This window comes from Chiloscyllium plagiosum, chromosome 18 (assembly GCF_004010195.1).
Source record: "Chiloscyllium plagiosum isolate BGI_BamShark_2017 chromosome 18, ASM401019v2, whole genome shotgun sequence".
NCBI classification, from domain to species: Eukaryota; Metazoa; Chordata; class Chondrichthyes; order Orectolobiformes; family Hemiscylliidae; genus Chiloscyllium; species Chiloscyllium plagiosum.
In genome coordinates, this window is record NC_057727.1 from 36,213,091 (window position 1) to 36,225,792 (window position 12,702).

The window sequence follows — 12,702 nt, forward strand, 5'->3', positions numbered from 1 at the left end:
AAGATAATGCATGGCTGGATGCTGGGAATTTGTTTCCATCAGGCAGGGATACTAGGATTCATAGGTCAATTTAGGATGGAATTTAGTCAGAGTGTGGTGGGCCTGTGGAATTCACTGTCACCGAGTGTAGTGGAGGCCGGGATGTTAAATGTCTACAAGGTAGAGATTGATCAATTCTTAATCTCGCAAGGAATTAAGGGATATGGGGAGAGTGTGGGTAAGTGGCGTTGAAATGCCCATCAGCCATGATTTAATGGCAGAGTGGACTTGATGGGCAGAGTGGCCTTACTTCCACTTCTATTTCTTATGGTCTTATTTATGCTACACACAAGGAATTAGCTTTAATCATAGTTACCTACCCTGCTCCTTTCGCCACTTCTCTTTTTCCTTTATCAATCTATCTGATCTAATCTTGAATGCTCGCATCAACCACAAACCTTGGAAATTAAGTCCACAACCTTACAACTGTCTGTTAAGGGATTTAGCCTGATGTTTGTTATAAATCTTTGATTTGATGCTCAAATACAAGAAAAAGAAGCATTCTAGCTACGATGTACCTTTATTTTACAACATTGAACAGTTCTAGTATATTATCTGTAAAAAACATTGTTATAACTGGGAAAAAGAAGACCCATTTTATTTGGTCTTTCCTCGTATTTCTGAAATCTTATGGCATCTTGTCTTTTATAAGCTATAATTCTTGACATAGCTCTCCTAAATATCAAACAAAATTATTTGGATGCACATAACACAAAGTCAGATTTAAAACTTTCCTGCAGCCTATGAAACATTATTCACCAATCTTACAAGTGCAGAATTCAGTCATTCCTTAAATAAAACTTTGTGAGCAGGATTTTCCTTTAACTGTTCAGTATAATTTATTGACAGGAGGATTTTCATCCTTGTTATGTACTCTATCTTACAAGAGGTTTAAAATAAAAGAAACATACTGGTGGTACGCATCTGTGCAATTACCCAAGCTGAATTTGCAGTTTCCAGTTGCAGTAGGTGATTCGATATACAAATTTGATACAAGAAAAAATCTCGATCCCTCTGGTGTTGCAAACTATAGCTCCACCTTCAACCTCCTTTTCCTCAAGTCCTTGAGCTGTTTCTTTCTAAATTCATAAAGATTTCCCGGAATCCCATGTTTGAAGGTGCAAATCAGGTTTCTGTCCTATCACAATGTTGAAATTGCCCTTATCAAAGAACATCTATGTGACTGCCATTACAGAAAATTAATCTGGGTCATCCTTATCAATTTGCCTGTGGCTTTTGACACAATTGATCACACCTTCGTCATCAGCATCTATCTTCTGCAATTCCATTCTGCAGACATTTCAATATCTATCCAGTTGTAGTGACAGAATCAGATACAATAATTTCTCTTTTAGCTCCAATATATTATCTTTTGAATGGCTATCTTAAAAAGGAGATGGAAATGTGTTGCTGGAAAAGCGCAGCAGGTCAGGCAGCATCTAGGGAACAGGAGAATCGACGTTTCGGGCATTAGCCCTTCTTCAGGAAAGAATTATCTTAAAAAGGATCTTTCCTTGCTTCCCTCCCATTTGTTAACTCTTTAAAATTTGTTCATGGCATGAGCGCATTGGGCAAACATTGTTGCACTGCACATCCCAAACTGCCCTTGAGAATATGGTGAACTTCAATAACACTCCAAGTGCTATTATAGAGGGTGTTGTGTGATCTTGGCTGACAAACTGCCCTTTTGCGACAGTATTAAAACAAATCTTTACAATTTACATCGATGCCATACATATCAACTGTACCTTTCACCAATTCCTCATGTCAAACCAACTATGTAAGCTCAAACAAAAACAGGAACAGTTGGAGAAGCTCAGCAGCATCTGTGGAGCGAAAGCAGAGTTAATGTTTTGAGTCTGGTGACCCTTCTTCTGATTAACAGACCCACAATGTTAACTCTGTTTTTTTCTGTCTTTGTTTCAGACTTACAGCATCCACAGTTCTCTGTTTCTTTTCCTGCAAACTTAAAACCCTGCAATTGTCTCTGGTTTGTCATTCATTGGCAGCTCCTTGCAGATAAGGATGACTATCTTCCATTCTTAGGGTGAATACCTAAGTGGCTCTACAGGCCATTTCAGCTTCCGTAGGTTCTATTATACATGGGGCAGAAGATGGTCGAGGAAAGTGGTGGGTGGGGTGTTGATGTGGCAGCGCATTCCTTATAATGTTTTCAACTGGCTTCCACTTTTTCCTGACAGCAAGTGTGGAGGTGCTTGATGCTTTCCTGGATGCTTCCCCTTCATTTTGGGCAGTTTTGGGTCAGTGATTTCCAGATGTTTGTTGGAATGCCGCACTTCACCAGTGATGCCTTGAAAGTAAACTGAAGCGCTTCCTCTGTCCACCTGAGGCTCACCTACCGGGAGTACAGCACCTGTTTGAGGAGTCTCATATTGGTCATGTGGATATTGGCCTGGTCAAGGACACTGTTGCTGGTTTCTTCCCAGCATATTCACAGGATCTCACACAGGCAGCATTGGTGGTACTGCTCCAGTGCCTTGAGGTGTCTGTTGTAGGCATTTCACGTCTCAAAGCCATATAGAAGGGTGGGAACCACTACAGCTCTGTAAACCATGATCTTGATGTCGGATCTGTTGTTGTTGCCCTGAAACACCCTTTTTCCCAGGTGGCTGAAGGCTGCACCAACACACGATGCTAAACTGCTTGTTTAGCTGACAGGACAGTCCCGAGGTACTGAAAGTGGTCAACATTCTCTAAGGAGATGGCCAGGTCAGGTTGGTGGACAGCCTTCGTTTTGCAATGTTCAGGGTGAGACCCAAGCTCTCATATGTCTCTGTAAAGGTGCTGATGATAGTCTGGAGTGTATCCTCTGAGACTGCACACATACAAGCATCATCAGAGTACCACAGCTCAGTGACACTGGTTGAGGTTACTTTGGTTTCAGCTTGAAGGCAGCAGAAGTTGAATAATTTCCCACAGGTTCTATAAGTTAGTTCCACTCTAGTGGGTAGCTTCTTGGCAGTGAGATGAAATGTTACAGTGAGGTACATCAAGAACAGTGTTGGGATGATGACATGGCTCTGAGTGACACCAGGGAATGGATTGGTGATGGAGCCATTTGTCATTGCTCCAATTTCCATGCCATTATGGAGCAGGTGAAGAATGGTGACAAACTTCATGGTGCAACCAAAATGGACAGGAATGCTCCATAATGTTTCCTGATTGATGTCAAGACCATGTACATGTTCTTTTCTCTACATTTCTCCTGCAGCTGTCGTGTGGTGAAAATCAAGTCTACTGTGCCCCTTGGTGGCTGAAAGCCACACTGCGATTCTGGGAGAAGTCCTCAGCCACAGGGAAGAGATGGTTCAGGAAGACCTTAGCGATGACTTTTCTATTGGTCAACAGCAGGGAGATTTCTCTATGGATACCACAGTTGAACTTGTTCCCTTTTTTTGAAAATGCTCATGACTGTGGCATCTCAGAGATCTTCTGGGATGCTCTCCTCTTTCTAGATAAGGCAAACAAGGGTGTGTAGCTGCAGCAGGATCTCTTTGCATCCTCATGTCAAAGACAAAGTGGGGATACCATCTGCTCTAGCAGCCTAGTTATTCTTAAGCTGGCAGACAGCCTTCTCTATTTTGTGCAGGGCTCGGTTGCTGCTGAGCTTGTCGCATGTAGCATGTTGCAGAATGCATTCAAGGACGCTCAAATCAAAAACAGAGTCCTGGTTGAGGAGGTTTTTCAAACAACTCATCTGGTAACCCTGCTGCATAAGCAGAAAATTTGTTCAACAAAAAAATTGGGCAGATATCTATCAGTGCACCTCACAAACTACACGCCCTCGCTGCCAATTCCATCCTTATTCCCAGAAACTGTCCAAAGCTGAACCAAGCCATTTGCAACCTTAGTGTTATACTTGACCCTGTACGGAGTTTCTGGTCATAGGTCTGCTCCATCGCTAGTACAACCTCTTTCAACCTCCATTGTTAAATATTTGACAACCAGATGAAGTAGGAAGTGAAATTCTTTTTTACATAATACGAGATTTAGTGAGAGATTTGGCTCTTTCCAAACTAACTCCTAGTGTCCCTCGTTCTATTATTTTGAATACATCAGGGAATTGAATTTATTAAATTGGTTATAAGACTGGAAACTTAATAAAGTATTTCTCCATATTTAATTTTGTTATCTGTTTTATTTTCCCATAACATCCTCAACTGTAACATGTTTCATCTTATTCATCAAAATACTAAGTCTCAAGACATGAAAACATGCATCTGGTTTTGTCTAGTGCATAATCAATTCAACTGTATGAGTAACATTCTTAATTGGTGTCTTTCCTTTAGATGTAACATCATCTCTCTGTGACAACCAAACATAATTTATCAAAATATGAGGCAGCACTCTCTAGATAAGCTTTCTGATTCAAGGTAAGTTCAGACCTATTCTATTTCACATCTAAGCTTATATATTTAAAGGCCACCAAAGTCTGACTTCCAATCTTGAATTTTCCTTTAATTGTATTTATACCAAACTATTCACAAACCACGGAACCTTCTCTTGGAAAATAATCAACATGAATCATAACAATGACCGAGACCTTCATTTATGGTGAGACATTGTTAGATTTGTTTTTTTGAGTACAGTCTACATTCAGTAAGGCAGATCTAACTGAGAAATAACTTATCCCTATGTATCAAAAAATCCATTAACACGTCAGCTTAATTTCCAAAGCATCTTTTTTACAACACTTGTCTCTTTTAGTGTTTTCAAAAACACTTGTGAATATTTTTTCTCCAAAAAGAAAAGCAGCTTTTGTCGCAATCAACCTTTATTCCCACAAATATGTGATCAACAGAACAAAGAAAATTTTCAGGAATTTTTGTTCACCATGGGAGAGTCCATCGTAACATTCTGACTTCCACATTGTTCTTTGAAACTGAAATACTCCTCTCTTTAGCTTTACAAGTACCACCTGGGAGGACCTTTTCCATACATATCTGTCAATGTGATCAGGCTGACAGCATCCTTTCTGCTAATATAGAGTAGACACGAAGTTCCTTTCAACTTCCATATTTTCCCCTATCTTATTAACTTATCATCTAATTTGCTGGCAGCCACCAAAACAACCATAAGGCTTTCTATTTATATTAATGGTTCTAGATTGCTGTTGAGGTCTTTGCTCTGTTGCATAATCTAATCAAGCTACAAACTCTGCTTGCACTTTAGTGTCTTGTTGGACGACTACCTTCGGATTTCTCTCTCTCATGACTGGAGGCCCACTGCTAGCGTGTAATTATTTCCTCGTACGAGTCTTTCTAAGATCCACTTAGAACTTGCATTGCATATTCTTGCTTTCTATTCTTTCTACTTTATCGGTGCATTGATCTTACTTTTTGTCCATCATCTTTGAAACATTGCCAGTTTTTAAAATTATTGATTGCTTTCCCTGTTCTCCCTACAATAGTTGCATCTCACCATTCATTGGACCTTTCTGCTTTGCACATCACACAAGTCCCCACTCTAGTCAGTTATCCATTGGATGCAATAGCAACAGCTATGTCCTGTCAGTGTCATTCTACTTATTATCATCCGGCCCTTGTACTGCTGTATTCTATTCCTCAGAACTGTCAAGTTATGAGAGATATAGCATGAATCATTACCTTCTATTCACTGCTGAAATACAAAAATTTTGTAATTTGTACCAATTAACTGAGATGCATAAACCTTATTGGTTCTCCAACATAGAGGTCAAACTATTGTCTTACCATAATATCTTATTGCTTTATTTGGACATTTCCACTTTTCATGGGCATCTGTTAAACTATAATAAATTCCCATGATGAAAGAGCTGACCTTGGACAATATTATAACACTTTTGACCAAAACATAGCCTTCATAACATTATTTTGCATGGAAAACAGTCACGCATGCAGGAAAAAATGAAATTATTTGATGGCCCTTTAGACCAATGCAAAGGAGGTAATATGGGACTTTTCCCAAAGACAAACTGATAAGGACAATACAGACATGCAATTTTATTTTTGCATGATCGAACCATGCCAGGACAGTTGTCAATTTGTAACTTGCTCATCAGTGAAAATTAATGGAGTACCTAATCAAGGCTTCTGAAAATGACTGCTTCCCTAGAATCCAAAAAGGGTGTATTTTTCTCAGAACCAAACACTATTAACATCAGGAGCCTAACCATATGTGAAACTTTGATAAATTCCAGCAATTTAAATGTGAGTACTGGATGAGGAAGCTCAAAATTGAACTTTATGATCTTAAAAATAATCTATTCTGGGTACAGATTTGTCTGCCATACTAGTAATAGCATTGGCAATTCTATGTAATGGGCTTGGTATCCAGAGTGGAGGAAATACGAAGGTATGAATATGTGCAAAACTTACATGCTCGATGATCGAGGGCTATTGCTTTGTTTTGCTGGGCTGTGTTATAGTTATTATCATTATTATTATTGTTAAGATTTTCCTGTTTTCGATTAGTTATTAGCTATTATTTATTTATGTAATTAACAAGTTTGTTTTTTCAATATAGGTTTGAATTGTTTGGTTTTGTATTTGTTATAATTTTCAAAAGAAGAAAAATTTAATAAAAATATATTTTCAAAGACATAATCTATTCAAGTTGATTTTTTACTCCTGTATGGACTAATGGTCTGTATTTCCAAATCTATTGAGGTCCAATTATGGTTCATACACATCTAAATAAGCACGTCTTTTGGAAATTTCTTCCATGAAACTTAATAAAAGATTCAAATGTTCTAGGTAATTCAAATGTTGGGCATCTAGCTCACAAATACTTCATTTCTGATTTTACTTTTGTTTTGAAAGTGACAACATAAGGCCATATCTAGTTTGCTCTTTCTACGGACATAATACCTATCCACTCCTTATGATCCTACCCAATGGTAATACTGGGCAAGTCAGATCTTAATGTGAAAACTAGCATGATAGATCATAATTTTTATTTCTTCAGTTTGATTACCATGGTCATCAGTCACTAAACATAGATATAGAGGACTGCTTTAAAATGAAACAAAGAATTGCTGAAGATCTGAAATGAAAACAGAAATTGCTGGAGAAACTCAGTAGGTCTAGCAGCAAGCAGAATTAATATTTCAAGTCCAATGACTCTCCTGAGACAAAAAGACATTGGCCATTTCACTGACTTTCCTAATTAAACTTTCTATCTAATCTACTAAAACAGTTCCAGCTCAGAATACCTGGACTGCCACAAATTAACTGCCTTTTTCCATGTTAAACTTTTGACAGCTGGATGGTGAAATGAAAAACAGATGCCAACCATTTAGACTCAGTTTGCGAAGACTTTCTGTGTCAAGTAACAAGAGGCAGACAAAGCACACGCTTGCCTGATTTCTTTAGCTTTTCCTGAAGCCAGAGTTCGTAGCTTGAAGGAATGCCATGCTGTATCAAGGAGTCTGTATACTCCTACAAGCACATTGGAAGGATTTGTAAGTTGATAATCAATCTGCCAGACCACATTATGAACACATTACCTTGACCCAGAATAGCAACCGAAATTAGTGCTTTTGGCTCAGAGACAGGGATGTGACCTACTGTGTAACAGGACCACCTTGATATTTTATATTGCATGAGTGTCAGATTGCAACATTGCAAATACCTGCATACTCCCAAACTGACACTCAATGTCTCAGAAGTGTGTGCTTGAAGTACTTAATCACTTAATATCCAACATGTTTTTCATCGTTAACTTTTAATAAATGGCAACAAATTGCAAAAGAAATGAAGGAAAATATAGTTATCATTGGAATAAACCAAGGCCACAAGTCATCAGGTATAAGGAAAATTCATTAAAAAAATCAAAAAGTAAAGAATAACCAAAGGGAAACATTAGATGAGAGGAAGCTAGTTGGAAATATAAAAACATTGATTCTATGGAATATATGACCATGGAATTAATAATGGAAAATAAAGAAATGGCAGTTCAACAAGTACTTTGCATCAGTCTTTACATCCCAGAAGCAGTAGGATATGGAAGGAAAGAACAAAGTGATGCTGAGTAAATTGTTGCAGTGGGTTGACTAACCCCCAGGTCTAGAAGGAGTTCATCTCGAGGTCTCAAAAGATGTTTAAAGGGATAGGTGATGCATTGACTTTATTTTCCCAAACTCCCTTGATGTGGGGAAGATACAATTTGATTGAAAGGTAGCTGAAGTAACTCCTTTAATCAAAATGTTAGTGAAATTCAAAATGTCAGTGAAATATGAAGGAGGAAACAACAAGCAAATTAGCCTAACACCTGTTACAGGGAATATGCTACAAGTTATAGCAGAGCATTTGTACAAGTTCAAGGTAATCAGGAGGGGTCAACAGGTTTCACGAAAAGGAAATCATTTTTGACCAAGGTATTTCCGTTCTGTGAGGAGTTAAATGTGGATAATAAGGAACTGATGGATGTTCTGAACTTAGATTTCCAGAAGGCATTTGAGAAAGTGCCAGATCAAAGATTATTGAGGAAAATAAAAACTCATGGCGTTCAGGGTAGCATGTTGGCATGGATATATCAGCTGGGTAACAGGAAGTAGAAATTGAGCACAAATAGGTCTTTCAAAAGTTGGCGACATGGGGGATCCAAGATAGGGGCGATCTGAGAAGATGACACTGCAGAGCTTCACATCGCAGCAGGAGCAGGGCAATCCTTTAACCCACCCAACCCAGGTCATCAGGATTTCTTGGGGTATTGGAAAGATTGTGGAGCCCCAAGAAACATTTAAAAATTGACTTACCTGTATTTTCAGCTGTCCAGAAATGCCTAAAAAGGGAGGAGGAGCATCTGAGGCCGGGCCTGCAGCTCAGCCTGCAGCAGCCTCAGAGCAGATTACTCTCCAGAACCTGGTGAACCAGCTCTCAAATACTCGCGAGATGTTGGGGAAACAGATTGAAGAGAAGCTGGCTCCAGTCTCTCTCATGCTGCAGAAGCATGAGCAGCAGCTGGGAGACCTGGAGAAGAGGACGGATGAGGTGGAGCACAGGGTCACAGTGGTGGAAGCTGATGCCAAGGAAGAGATCCAAGCCCTGAAGATGCAAGTTTGTAATTTGCATGACCAAGTGAATGATCTTGAAAACAGGAGCGGGAGAAAAAACATTCGGATCATCGGTCCGCCTGAGGGTAAGGAAGGTGAGTGGCCTGCGGAATTTGTTGAAGATTGGCATCCGAAATTCCTTGACTTGGAGACTGGCATGAGAGGATTGAAGTTAGAGAGGGCTCAGCGGGTCGCAGCACGGAGGTCGGGTCTGGGTCATCCCCCTGGTCCTTTCCTGGTGCGGTTCCATCATTACCGGGATAAGGAGAGAGTCATGGAGGTTTCCAGACTCCCGGGGAAGGATCCAAAGGCCCTAATTTACGAGGGGTCTAAGATCATGTTTTTTCAGGACATTTCAGCGGCGGTGACCCAGAAACGAAAATCGTATGATGGTGTCAAGAGAAGATTGAAGGATGGATCCATGCATTTCTTTGACATATCGGAGAAGGCAAGAGACCTTGTGGACAAACTAACTTAAGTTAAACAATTGTAGTATGTATAAATATCGTTGCCTGAGTATGCGTTTATCATTCTGTAAAAGAAATGGAGGAAATCCAGTTGGAGCTTTGTTTTTCCCCTTTTTTTTACCTCTATTGATAATAATTTGGTTCAAACTATGTCTGGCGGTGGTTAAGATGTACATTTTAAATTTCTAAGTTAGCACATACCAAAGGATGGGTGGGGTATTTATTCCCTTTTTTTTTATAAAAGAATGTTTTTTTTATTCATATTGATATTCTATGGGGTGTTTATTCTTTTTAGCTTGTGCTTGCGATGTGGCTCTAGCTGGGAGAAGTGAAGGTGGTTGAGATGGTTAGATGCCTATTTATGGGCTGTTCGGGATGGGTAGTTGCCCCCTCCGGGCAGGGGGTGAGTTCACCTACTCAGCGCTATTGGCGCTTTATATGTTGGTTTGTTTTCTGGTTTTTGTTGTTTTTTATTTTTAATCATTTTGTATGTTTGTTAAGTGTAGTGGTTTTAGTTTATGTAATTTATGTAGTTGTGGGCGGCACGGTGGCACTGCTGCCTCACAGCGCCAGAGATCCGGGTTCAATTCCCGCCTCAGGCGACTGACTGTGTGGAGTTTGCACGTTCTCCGTGTCTGCGTGGGTTTCCTCCGGATGCTCCGGTTTCCTCCCACAGTCCAAAGATGTGCAGGTCAGGTGAATTAGCCATACTAAATTGCCCGTAGTGTTAGGTAAGGGGTAAATGTAGGGGTATGGGTGGGTTGCGCTTCGGCGGGTCGGTGTGGATTTGTTGGGCTGAAGGGCCTATTTCCACACTGTAATGTAATCTAATCTAATCTAGTTTTTATATTTGGTGGATCATGCGACACTAAAGGCTCAGCAATTTGTGGTTCGGGTTCTTCCTCTCTAGAATTTAAATGTAATTGCAGAAGATTATGGCTAATGATTTAATTAAATGATGTACCTGGAATATCAAGGGAAGTCACTCACTAATTAAGAGGAAGAAGGTACTCTTGAGTCTTAGAAAGGAGAAAGCAGATATTGCTTTGTTACAGGAGACACATTTGGATGACAAGGAGCATCTGAAATTACAGCAGAATGGCTTTGACCGAGTTTATTTTTCATCATTTAATACCAGAAATAGGGGAGTGTCTATATTGGTTAGGAAAAATCTCTCATTTAAATTGTTGGAATGTGTTAAAGACACATTTGGGAGGTTTGTAATTCTTAAAGCTTTGATAAATGGGGAAGAATATGGCATTTTAAATGTTTATTGTCCCCCAGCTCATCCTCTTAAATTCTTGGTAGAAGCTTTTTCGAAACTGATAAGTCTCAAGTCTCGGCAAATCATTATAGCGGGAGATTTTAACTGTCTCATGGACCCCACAGTAGGCAGGTTGTCTAAAGGTCCCTCGATACCCTCGGCACAAACTAAACAGTTATTGGGTTTGTGTAGGGTATTAGGATTGGTGGACGTCTGGAGGTGTCTCCACCCTACAGGTAGGGATTTCACGTTTTTCTCCAATCTGCACAGATGTCACACGAGGATAGATTATTTTCTGACCTCTGCGGTAACCCTGGATCTGGTGGCATCCTGTACGATTGGTAATATTGCCATTTCTGATCATGCTCCAGTGTACCTCATGGTTAAAATTAAGGATGTTACAGTGGATTCAAGGTACTGGCGAATGGACCCCTTTATTCTCATGGACAGCAAATTTGTGGAGTATTTCTCTCGGGAATTTCGGGCATTCCTAGACATCAACATAGGCTCGGTTGATAGCTCATCTGTTCTCTGGGAAACCGCCAAAGCTTATGCCAAAGGGTTAGTTATTTCATATTCCACAAGAAGGAAGCGGCAGAAGGGTGAGCAGCATCGTCTCCTTGAAGCACGGTTGAAGGCAGCCGAGAAGGCATATTTTGACAGACCCTCGTTGGTCAAACTACAGAGGATTACAGTGCTGCGGTCTGCACTAAATTCCTTGCTCACGCATACGGCAAAGAAGGAGCTGGCTTTTGCAAAGCAAAAGTTATACGAGCATGGTGACAAGCCAGGCAAATACTTAGCATACCTTGCCAGAAAGAGAAGTGCCCCACAAATCATTAGAGCGATTAGGGAAGGGTCTGGGAACCTAACATGTGATTCCAAAAAGATTAATGTGGCGTTCCAAGATTCTACTCTAAATTATATCAGTCTGAGAATTGTGAGGAGGGGGCAGGCCAAAATGGAATCCTTTTTTAGAGATCTGAAGCTCCCGGGTGTGACTCCCGAACAACAGTCCTTTCTCAATGCCCCATTATCAGAGCAAGAAGTGCAGGAAGCTGTGAGGCAGCTTCAGAGTGGAAAGGCGCTCAGTCCTGATGGACTTCCCAGTGAATTCTATAAGGAATTTATAAGTATACTGTCAGGCCCGATGCTGAATATGTTTAATGATTCATACAGTCATGTTTGTCTCCCACCATCTCTGAGAGAGGCCAATATTTCACTTATCCTTAAAAAAGGGAAGGATCCGGAAGACTGTGCTTCATACAGGCCCATTTCGGTCTTAAATGTGGACTTTAAGATCCTTTCTAAAGCTCTTACGTTAAGACTGGAGACTGTGTTAACCTCTATTATTAAAGAGGATCAGACGGACTTCATCAGACGGACCCTAAAGGGTCGCAGATCCTCCAATAACATTAGGAGGCTGCTTAACATAATTCAAGCACGCCAACAGCAGTCAATACAGGGATTGGTGATTTCTTTAGATGCAGAGAAGGCATTTGACCGAGTTGAGTGGCCGTACCTTTTCTATACTCTAGACCGGTTTGGTCTGGGTGAAGTTTTCATAAGATAGGTAAAGGTTCTCTACAGTGTACCTCTCGCTGCGGTCATTACCAATGGGGTACGATCAAGCAATTTTAATATTTCTAAGGCCAGCCGGCAGGGCTGTCCCCTTTCACCATTACTTTTTACGTTGGTGATTGAACCGTTGGCAGAGGCCATTCGTGGGGATCTCAATATATCAGCTCCAGAAGTGGGGTCAAAATTACATAAGATCTCGCTGTATGCAGACGATGTTCTAATTTTCTTGACAAATCCAGCAGTCTCAGTGCCTTGCCTGATACAATGCATTCACACGTTTGGCGCTTTTTCAGGGT

General features: G+C 40.3%; 1 long non-coding RNA gene across 1 annotated transcript in view; it reads right to left on the reverse strand.

Moving 5' to 3' along the window:
* Nucleotides 1–369: 369 nt before the first annotated feature.
* The window catches only part of LOC122559047, an 18,165-nt gene continuing 5,832 nt past the window's right edge, over nt 370–12,702 (reverse strand). The window contains exon 3 of the long non-coding RNA XR_006314321.1: nt 370–380. This is a non-coding gene — a long non-coding RNA (uncharacterized LOC122559047). The remainder of the gene's footprint in view (nt 381–12,702) is intronic.